This window comes from Arachis stenosperma, chromosome 6, assembly GCF_014773155.1.
Source record: "Arachis stenosperma cultivar V10309 chromosome 6, arast.V10309.gnm1.PFL2, whole genome shotgun sequence".
NCBI classification, from domain to species: domain Eukaryota; kingdom Viridiplantae; phylum Streptophyta; class Magnoliopsida; order Fabales; family Fabaceae; genus Arachis; species Arachis stenosperma.
This window is the reverse complement of record NC_080382.1, coordinates 118,561,824-118,572,862: the sequence shown is the minus strand read 5'-3', so window position 1 is coordinate 118,572,862 and position 11,039 is coordinate 118,561,824. Positions and strand designations below refer to the sequence as shown.

Below are 11,039 nucleotides of genomic sequence, written 5' to 3'. Positions count from 1 at the left end.
TGGTGATGAACGAAAATAACATAAAAGATAAAGATAGTGATACTTATGTAATTCATTGGTAGGAACTTCAGATAAGCGCATGAAGATGCCTTCCCTTCCGTCTCTCTGCTTTCCTACTGTCTTCATCCAACCCTTCTTACTCCTTTCCATGGCAAGCTCGTATAGGGTCTCACTGTTGTCAGCAGCTACCTCCCATCCGCGCAGTGAAAGCTAATGCACACACTCTGTCACAGTGCTGCCAATCACCGGTTTGGTTCCCTCCCCTACCGGAATAGAATAACTCTTTTGCGTCTGTCACTAACGCCCAGTAGGTTACAGGTTTGAAGCACGTCACAGTCATTCAATCATTGAATCCTACTTAGAATACCACAGACAAGGTTAGACCTTCCGGATTCTCTTGAATGCTGCCATCAGTTCTTGCCTATACCACGAAGACTCTGATCTCACAGAATGGCTGGCTCGTTTGTCAGGCGAGCACTCGTTTGTCAGGCGATCAACCATGCATCGTGCAATCAGAAATCCAAGAGATATTCACTAAGCCTCAGATGCTTGTAGAACAAGAATGGTTGTCAGTCACCTTGTTCATGGGTGAGAATGGTGATGGGCGTCAATCATCACCTTCATCATGTTGAAGAACAAGTGATATCTTGGTAAAAGAACAAGTGGAATTGAATGGAAGAACAGTAGTAATTGCATTAATACTCGAGGTACAGCAGAGCTCCACACCTTAATCTATGGTGTGTAGAAACTCCACCGTTGAAAATACATAAGAACAAGGTCTAGGCATGGCCGAATGGCCAGCCTCCCAAAGAGGGTTTAATCATCAAAACATGATCAAAAGCTCTTTTATACAATAGTAAAAGGTCCTACTTATAAGAAACTAGTAGCCTAGGGTGTACAGAAATGAGTAAATGACATAAAAATCCTCTTCCGGGCCCACTTGGTGTGTGCTTGGGCTGAGCAATGAAGCAATTTCGTGTAGAGACTCTTCTTGGAGTTAAACGCCAGCTTTAGTGCCAGTTTGGGCGTTTAACTCCCAATCAGGTGCCAGTTCCGGCGTTTAACGCTGGGATTTCTTGAGGTGACTTTGAACGCCGGTTTGGGCCATCAAATCTTGGGCAAAGTATGGACTATTATATATTGCTGGAAAGCCCAGGATGTCTATTTTCCAACGCCGTTGAGAGCGCGCCAATTGGGCTTCTGTAGCTCCAGAAAATCCACTTCGAGTGCAGGGAGGTCAGAATCCAACAGCATCTGCAGTCCTTTTGAGTCTCTGGATCAGATTTTTGCTCAGGTCCCTCAATTTCAGCCAGAAAATACCTGAAATCACAGAAAAACACACAAACTCATAGTAAAGTCCAGAAAAGTGAATTTTCACTAAAAACTAATAAAAATATACTAAAAACTAACTAGATCATACTAAAAACATACTAAAAACAATGCCAAAAAGTATACAAATTATCCACTCATCACAACACCAAACTTAAATTGTTGCTTGTCCTCAAGCAACTGAAAATCAAATAAGATAAAAAGAAGAGAATATGCAATGAACTCCAAAAATATCCATGAAGATCAGTATTAATTAGATGAGCGGGGCTTTTACTTTTTGCCTCTGAATAGTTTTGGCATCTCACTCTATCCCTTGTAATTCAGAATGATTGGCTTCTTTAGGAACTCAGAATCCAGATAGTGTTATTGATTCTCCTAGTTAAGTATGATGATTCTTGAACACAGCTACTTATTGAGTCTTGGCTGTGGCCCAAAGCACTCTGTCTTCCAGTATTACCACCGGATACATACATGCCACAGACACATAATTGGGTGAACCCTTTTCAGATTGTGACTCAGCTTTGCTAAAGTCCCCAATTAGAGGTGTCCAGGGTTCTTAAGCACACTCTTATTTGCCTTGGATCACAACTTTATTTCTTTCTTTTTCTTTCTTTTTTTTTTCTTTTTTTTTTCGGTTTTTTTTTTTTCGTTTGCTTCCTTCTTTCTCTTCTTTTTTTTTTCACTGCTTTTTCTTGCTTCAAGAATCATTTTTAATGATTTTTCAGATCCTCAGTAACATGTCTCCTTTTTCATCCTTCTTTCAAGAGCCAACATTCATGAACCACAAGTTCAAAAGACATATGCACTGTTCAAGCATACATTCAAAGAACAAAGTGTTGCCACCACATCAAAATAATTAAACTACTATAAAATTCAGAATTCATGCAATTCTTTCCTTTTCAATTAAGCACATTTTTTATTTAAGAGAGGTGATGGATTCATAGGACATTCATAACTTTAAGGCATAGACACTAAGACACTAATGATCATAAGACACAGACATGGATAAACATAAAGCATAAAAATCGAAAAACAGAAGAACAATAACAAGGAAATCAAAGAACGGGTCCACCTTAGTGATGGCGGCTCTTTCTTGCTCTTGAAGATCCTATGGAGTGCTTGAGCTCCTCAATGTCTCTTCCTTGTCTTTGTTGCTCCTTCCTCATGATTCTTTGATCTTCTCTAATTTCATGAAGGATGATGGAGTGTTCTTGATGCTCCACCCTTAGTTGTCCCATGTTGGAACTTAGTTCTCCTAGGGAGGTGTTTAGTTGCTCCCAATAGTTTTGTGGAGGAAAATTCATTCCTTGAGGAATCTCAGGGATCTCATGATGAGTGAGATCTCTTGTGTACTCCATCCTTTTCTTGGTGATGGGCTTGTCCTCATCAATGGGGATGTCTCCCTCTATGTCAACTCCAACTGAATAACAGAGGTGACAAATGAGATGAGGAAAGGCTAACCTTGCCAAGGTGGAGGTCTTGTCTGCCACCTTATAGAGTTCTTGGGCTATAACCTCATGAACCTCTATTTCTTCTCCAATCATGATACTATGGATCATGATGGCCCGGTCTATGGTAACTTCAGACCGGTTGCTAGTGGGGATGATTGAGCGTTGTATGAACTCTAACCATCCTCTAGCCACGGGCTTGAGGTCATGCCTTCTCAATTGGACCGGCTTTCCTCTTGAATCTTGCTTCCATTGTGCGCCCTCTTCACATATGACTGTGAGGACTTGGTCCAATCTTTGATCAAAGTTGACCCTTCTAGTGTAAGGATGCTCATCTCCTTGCATCATAGGCAAGTTGAACGCCACCCTCACACTCTCCGGACTAAAATCCAAGTATTTCCCCCGAACCATAGTGAGATAATTCTTTGGATTCGGGTTCACACTTTGGTCATGGTTCTTTGTGATCCATGCATTGGCATAGAACTCTTGAACCATCAAGATTCCGACTTGTTGAATGGGGTTGGTAAGAACTTCCCAGCCTCTTCTTCGGATCTCATGGCGGATCTCCGGATATTCACTCTTTTTGAGTGAAAAGGGGACCTCGGAGATCACCTTCTTCAAGGCCACAACTTCATAGAAGTGGTCTTGATGCACCCTTGAGAGGAATCTATCCATCTCCCATGACTCGGAGGTGGAAGCTTTTGCCTTCCCTTTCCTCTTTTTAGAGGTTTCTCCGGCCTTGGATGCCATAAATGGTTATGAAAAAGCAACGCTTTTACCACACCAAACTTAAAATGTTTGCTCGTCCTCGAGCAAAAGAAGAAAGAAGAGAGAGAGTGATGGTAGGGTCCTGTGGGGTCCACAGATCCTGTAGTGTCAAGGAAAAGTCATCCCTGCACCAAATGTGGCTCAAAATCACGTTTTGAGCCATTTCTGGCGTTAAACGCCGGGCTGGTGCCCATTCCTGGCGTTTAACGCCAGGTTCTTGCCCTTTACTGGCGTTTAACGCCAGTCTGGTGCCCCTTTCTGGCGTTAAACGCCCAGAATGGTGCCAGACTGGGCGTTAAACGCCCAACAGCTAACATTACTGGCGTTTGAACGCCAGTTTCTTCTCCTCCAGGGTGTGCTATTTTTCTTCCTGTTTTTCATTCTGTTTTTGCTTTTTTCATTGTTTTTGTGACTTTTTATGATCATCAACCTACAAAAAAGATAAAATAACAAAAGAAAATAGTTAACTATAAAACATTGGGTTGCCTCCCAACAAGCGCTTCTTTAATGTCATTAGCTTGACAGAGGACTCTCATGGAGCCTCAGAAATGCTCAGAACCGTGTTGGAACCTCCCAACACCAAACTTAGAGTTTGAATGTGGGGGTTCAACACCAAACTTAGAGTTTGGTTGTGGCCTCCCAACACCAAACTTAGAGTTTGACTGTGGGGGCTCTGCTTGGCTCTGTTTTGAGAGGAGCTCTTCATGCTTCCTCTCCATGATGATAGAGGGATGTCCTTGGGCTTTAAACACCAAGGATTCTTCATTCACTTGAATGATCAACTCTCCTCTATCAACATCAATCACAGCCTTTGCTGTGGCTAGGAAGGGTCTGCCAAGGATGATGGATTCATCCATGCACTTCCCAGTCTCTAGGACTATGAAGTCAGTAGGGATGTAATGGTCTTCAATCTCCACCAAAACATTCTCTACAAGTCCATGAGCTTGTTTTCTTGAGTTGTCTGTCATCTCTAATGAGATTCTTGCAGCTTGCACCTCTAAGATCCCTAATTTCTCCATTACAGAGAGGGGCATGAGGTTTACACTTGACCCTAAGTCACACAAGGCTTTCTTGAAGGTCATGGTGCCTATGGTACAAGGTATAGAAAACTTCCCAGGATCCTGCCTCTTTTGAGGCAGTTTCTGCCTAGACAAGTCATCCAGTTCTTTGGTGAGCAAAGGTGGTTCATCCTCCCAAGTCTCATTTCCAAATAACTTGTCATTTAGCTTCATGATTGCTCCAAGGTATTTAGCAACTTGCTCTTCAGTAACATACTCATCCTCTTCAGAGGAAGAATACTCATCAGAGCTCATGAATGGCAGAAGTAAGTCCAATGGAATCCCTATGGTCTCATTTTGAGCCTCAGATTCCCATTGGAACTCAGAGGAGATTGGTACACGCCCACTGAGGTCTTCCTCAGTGGCGTCCTCCTCCTCTCTTTCCTCTCCATATTCGGCCATGGTTATGGCTTTGCACTCTCCTTTTGGATTTTCTTCTGTATTACTTGGGAGAGTACTAGGAGGGAGTTCAGTAATTTTCTTGCTCAGCTGACCCACTTGTCCTTCCAAATTTCTGATGGAGGACCTTGTTTCATTCATGAAACTTTGAGTGGTCTTTATTAGATCAGAGACCATTGTTGCTAAGTCAGAAGTATTCTGCTTAGAACTCTCTGTCTGTTGCTGAGAAGATGATGGAAAAGGCTTGCCATTGCTAAACCTGTTTCTTCCACCATTATTGTTATTGAAACCTTGTTGAGGTCTCTCTTGATTCTTCCATGAGAGATTTGGGTGATTTTTCCATGAAGAATTATAGGTGATTCCATAGGGTTCTCCCATGTAATTCACCTCTTCTATTGAAGGGTTCTCAGGATCATAAGCTTCTTCCTCAGATGAAGCCTCTTTAGTACTGCTTGGTGCATTTTGCATTCCAGACAGACCTTGAGAAATCAAATTGACTTGTTGAGTCAATATCTTATTCTGAGCCAGTATGGCATTCAGAGTATCAATCTCAAGAACTCCTTTCTTCTGACTAGTCCCATTGTTCACAGGATTCCTTTCAGAAGTGTACATGAATTGGTTATTTGCAACCATTTCAATCAATTCTTGAGCTTCTGCAGGCGTCTTCTTCAGATGAAGAGATCCTCCAGCAGAGCTATCCAAAGACATCTTGGATAGTTCAGAGAGACCATCATAGAAAATACCTATGATGCTCCATTCAGAAAGCATGTCTGAAGGACATTTTCTGATTAATTGCTTGTATCTTTCCCAAGCCTCATTGAGGGATTCTCCATCCTTCTGTCTGAAGGTTTGGACTTCCACTCTAAGCTTACTCCATCTTTGTGGTGGAAAGAACTTTGCCAAGAAGGCATTGACTAGCTTTTCCCAAGAGTCCAGGCTTTCTTTAGGTTGAGAATCCAACCATATTCTAGCTCTGTCTCTTACAGCAAAAGGGAATAGCATCAGTCTGTAGACCTCAGGGTTAACCCCATTAGTCTTGACTGTGTCACAGATTTGCAAGAATTCAGCTAAAAACTGATGAGGATCTTCCATTGGAAGTCCATGGAACTTGCAATTCTGTTGCATTAGAGAAACTAATTGAGGCTTAAGCTCAAAGTTGTTTGCTCCAATGGCAGGGATAGAGATGCTTCTCCCATAAAAATCAGGAGTAGGTGCAGTAAAGTCACCCAGCACCTTCCTTGCATTGTTGGCATTGTTGTTGTTTTCGGCTGCCATGGGTTCTTCTTCCTTGAAGAATTCGGTCAGGTCCTCTAAAGAGAGTTGTGCTTTGGCTTCTCTTAGCTTTCTCTTCAAGGTCCTTTCGGGTTCAGGGTCAGCTTCAACAAGAATGCCTTTGTCTCTGCTCCTGCTCATATGAAAGAGAAGAGAACAAGAAAATATGGAATCCTCTATGTCATAGTATAGAGATTCCTTGAAATGTCAGAGGAAAATAGAAATAGAAAGAAGAAGGAGAAGAAGAATTCGAACTTTAATTAGATAAGGTTCGAATTGTGCATTTAGAAGGAGTGGTACTCCATAAATAGAAGGATGTGAGAAGGGGGAAAGTGGATTTTCGAAAATTCAATTAAAAGATTTTGAAAACATTTTGAAAATTTGATTGATAATTTTCGAAAATTGAAAGTGGAAGAGAAATCAAGTGATTTTTGAAAAAGATTTTGAAATTAGAAGTCAAAAAGATTTGATTGAAAACTATTTTGAAAAAGATGAGGTTAAAAAGATTTGATTGAAAAGTTATGGTTTTAAAAAGATGTGATTGAGAAGATATGATTTGAAAACAATTTTAGAAGATATGATTTGAAAACAATTTGAAAAAGATATGATTTTGAAAATTAATGACTTGCCTAACAAGAAAAGATATGATTCAAACATTAAACCTTTCTCAACAGAAAAGGCATCAAATTTGAGATGTTCAATCAAATCATTAATTGTTAGTAAGTATCTTTGAAAAAGGAAAGAAATTGATTTTGAAAACATTTGATTGAAAAGATATGATTTGAAAAAGATTTGATTTAGAAAAACTTGAAAAAAATTGATTTGAAAACAAAATCTTCCCCCTAGCACCATCCTGGCGTTAAACGCCCAGAATGGTATACATTCTGGCGTTTAACACCCAAAATGCTACCTTTTTGGGCGTTAAACGCCCAACCAGGTGCCCTGGCTGGCGTTTAAACGCCAGTCTGCCTTCTTCACTGGGCATTTTTGAATGCTCAGCTTTTTCTGTATAATTCCTCTGCAGTGTGTTCTGAATCTTCAATCCCTTATATCATTGACTTGAAAAGACACAAATTAAAAATATTTTTGGATTTTAATAATCAAAATGCAACAAGAATCAAATAACAATGCATGCAAGACACCAAACTTAGCAGTTTGTATACTACTGACACTAATGAACTGAAAATGCATATGAGACACACAAAATACTCAAGTCAATAGAATTCAAAGATCAAAACAAGAAATATATGCATGGATTCGAAAAAATGTAACAAAAACATGCATTTGACACCAAACTTAAGATGAGACTCTAGACTCAAACAAGAAATATTTTTGGATTTTATGGTTTTTTTTTAATTTTTTTGTGTTTTTCGAAAATTAAGTGGAAAAAGGTATCAAAATTCTTAATGAGAATTCCAGGAATCAGTGCAATGCTAGTCTAAGACTCCGGTCCAGGAATTAGACATGGCTTCACAGCCAGCCAAGCTTCCAAAGAAAGCTTCGGTCCAAAACACTAGACATGACCAAAGGTCAGCCAAGCCTTAGCAAATCACTGCTCCAAAAGCAAGATTGATACGAAATCAACAGGCTCTTGTGGTGATAAGTTGAAACCTCGGTCCAATCAGATTAGACATGGCTTCTCAGCCAGCCAGATTTCAACAAATCATCATGAAACTCTAGAATTCATCTTCAAGAATTTCGAAAAAAAAGTACCTAATCTAAGCAACAAGATGAACCGTCAGTTGTCCAGCCTGAACAATCCCGGGCAATAACACCAAAAATTTGATGTTGTTGCCGGATCTTGGCACTGATGTTACCAAAGGCTTGCCCAAAACTAGAACAATCCCCGGCAACGGCGCCAAAAACTTGACGTGCGAAATTGTGAACTATACTTTTTCACAACTCTCATAATCCCTGGTAATGGCTCCAAAAACTTGGTGCGCTCAATACCATGGCATTACACAACTTCGCACAACTAACCAGCAAGTGCACTGGGTCGTCCAAGTAATAAACCTTACGTGAGTAAGGGTCGATCCCACGGAGATTGTTAGCATTGAAGCAAGCTATGGTCATCTTGTAAATCTTAGTCAGGCAAACTCAGATATATATGGTGATGAACGAAAATAACATAAAAGATAAAGATAGTGATACTTATGTAATTCATTGGTAGGAACTTCAAATAAGCGCATGAAGATGCCTTCCCTTCCGTCTCTCTGCTTTCCTACTGTCTTCATCCAACCCTTCTTACTCCTTTCCATGGCAAGCTCGTATAGGGTCTCACTGTTGTCAGCAGCTACCTCCCATCCGCGCAGTGAAAGCTAATGCACACACTCTGTCACAGTGCTGCCAATCACCGGTTTGGTTCCCTCCCCTACCGGAATAGAATAACTCTTTTGCGTCTGTCACTAACGCCCAGTAGGTTACAGGTTTGAAGCACGTCACAGTTATTCAATCATTGAATCCTACTTAGAATACCACAGACAAGGTTAGACCTTCCGGATTCTCTTGAATGCTGCCATCAGTTCTTGCCTATACCACGAAGACTCTGATCTCACGGAATGGCTGGCTCGTTTGTCAGGCGAGCACTCGTTTGTCAGGCGATCAACCATGCATCGTGCAATCAGAAATCCAAGAGATATTCACTAAGCCTCAGATGCTTGTAGAACAAGAATGGTTGTCAGTCACCTTGTTCATGGGTGAGAATGGTGATGGGCGTCAATCATCACCTTCATCATGTTGAAGAACAAGTGATATCTTGGTAAAAGAACAAGTGGAATTGAATGGAAGAACAGTAGTAATTGCATTAATACTCGAGGTACAGCAGAGCTCCACACCTTAATCTATGGTGTGTAGAAACTCCACCGTTGAAAATACATAAGAACAAGGTCTAGGCATGGCCGAATGGCCAGCCTCCCAAAGAGGGTTTAATCATCAAAACATGATCAAAAGCTCTTTTATACAATAGTAAAAGGTCCTACTTATAAGAAACTAGTAGCCTAGGGTGTACAGAAATGAGTAAATGACATAAAAATCCTCTTTCGGGCCCACTTGGTGTGTGCTTGGGCTGAGCAATGAAGCAATTTCGTGTAGAGACTCTTCTTGGAGTTAAACGCCAGCTTTAGTGCCAGTTTGGGCGTTTAACTCCCAATCAGGTGCCAGTTCCGGCGTTTAACGCTGGGATTTCTTGAGGTGACTTTAAACGCCGGTTTGGGCCATCAAATCTTGGGCAAAGTATGGACTATTATATATTGCTGGAAAGCCCAGGATGTCTACTTTCCAACGCCGTTGAGAGCGCGCCAATTGGGCTTCTGTAGCTCCAGAAAATCCACTTCGAGTGCAGGGAGGTCAGAATCCAACAGCATCTGCAGTCCTTTTGAGTCTCTGGATCAGATTTTTGCTCAGGTCCCTCAATTTCAGCCAGAAAATACCTGAAATCACAGAAAAACACACAAACTCATAGTAAAGTCCAGAAAAGTGAATTTTCACTAAAAACTAATAAAAATATACTAAAAACTAACTAGATCATACTAAAAACATACTAAAAACAATGCCAAAAAGTATACAAATTATCCGCTCATCAGTATGCCTAATTGTTATACTTGCTACTTACATTACTTGTACTCTAATTGTGTTTGCCTTTGTTTGTCTATTGTCTGTGTGGTTCCACCGGAGTTAGGAGGACTAGAGGAAGGTGAAGGGTTAAGGATTCTGGTTAGAGTTTGGTTAAGTTATGAACCTTAGAGAACTACCCCTGTTTATGATTTTCGTCTTAAGTCTTTAGGTTTTATAATCTGAGTGTCGGTGTTCTAGGATTGCCTCTAGCATTTCCGGGACCGTATATCTTATTTATGTGGGCACCGTTACCATGCTGAGAACCGGATGTTGTTGTTTTCAGATACAGGTCGAGAGACACCTCGGTAAACGTCTGGAGTTCTGTCTGCAAGCGAAGTGTTATATTTGGGACTCTGTATTTTGAGCTTATGCTTTATATTCTATAGTTATATTCTCCTCTGTATGTATAATTTTATTTTATTCTTCTTAGAGAACGATGTGGAGAAACAAGGTGATGTTTTATCTATTTTGGGATATTTTGAGTTATGTATATCTATGTATTTATACTTCGGCTAGCCTAAGCTTCACAGGTTGAGTCGGAGGTTCGGTATTTTGTAACTCTTGATATTCTAATCTTTATAGTTATGTATTATCTTTTTTGTTTTATCAGTCTATGTTCACTCGAGCAATGAACTTTTTTTGTGACTTATTGTTTAAGGTTTCTTTCATAGCTCCTCGAATATATATTCATTTCACCTATATTATATATATGATTTTTTAGAGGTCGTAAAACCTCGCCACCTGAGTTTTATGACTATAGCATAAGACTCTGCGTGGTAAGATGTTACATTATGGTGTCAGAGCAGTTCGTTCCTCTAGAGCCTGAGGGACGAACTGACTATGCTTCTGATCTATACATGCTAAATTAGGATATCTAACTGATATATGTGCCATGAATGTTCATGAGCATGCATTTAGGTCTTCGAAGCATTAGACTTATGATATTGGGACTGATCACCTTGATATCACTTGTTTAGTATGAACAGGGACCAAATGGTGACTCGTGGACGTGGTCACAGTCATGGGAGAGATAGGGCTAGTAACACGGAACCTGAGATGACTAAGAATAATCCCACAAACTTTATGATTGCTATGGAGAATATAGCTGTTGCTATGTAGGCTACGACTGCGGCATTGGGGAATCAAGCTAGTA

At 40.5% G+C, this 11,039-nt stretch overlaps 1 non-coding gene across 1 annotated transcript; it reads left to right on the top strand.

The window, feature by feature from the left end:
- Positions 1 to 5,764: 5,764 nt before the first annotated feature.
- Positions 5,765 to 5,872, top strand: LOC130938608 (small nucleolar RNA R71). Its single transcript, XR_009069767.1, has one exon. It is a non-coding gene; the product is annotated as a small nucleolar RNA R71 (small nucleolar RNA).
- Positions 5,873 to 11,039: the final 5,167 nt, after the last annotated feature.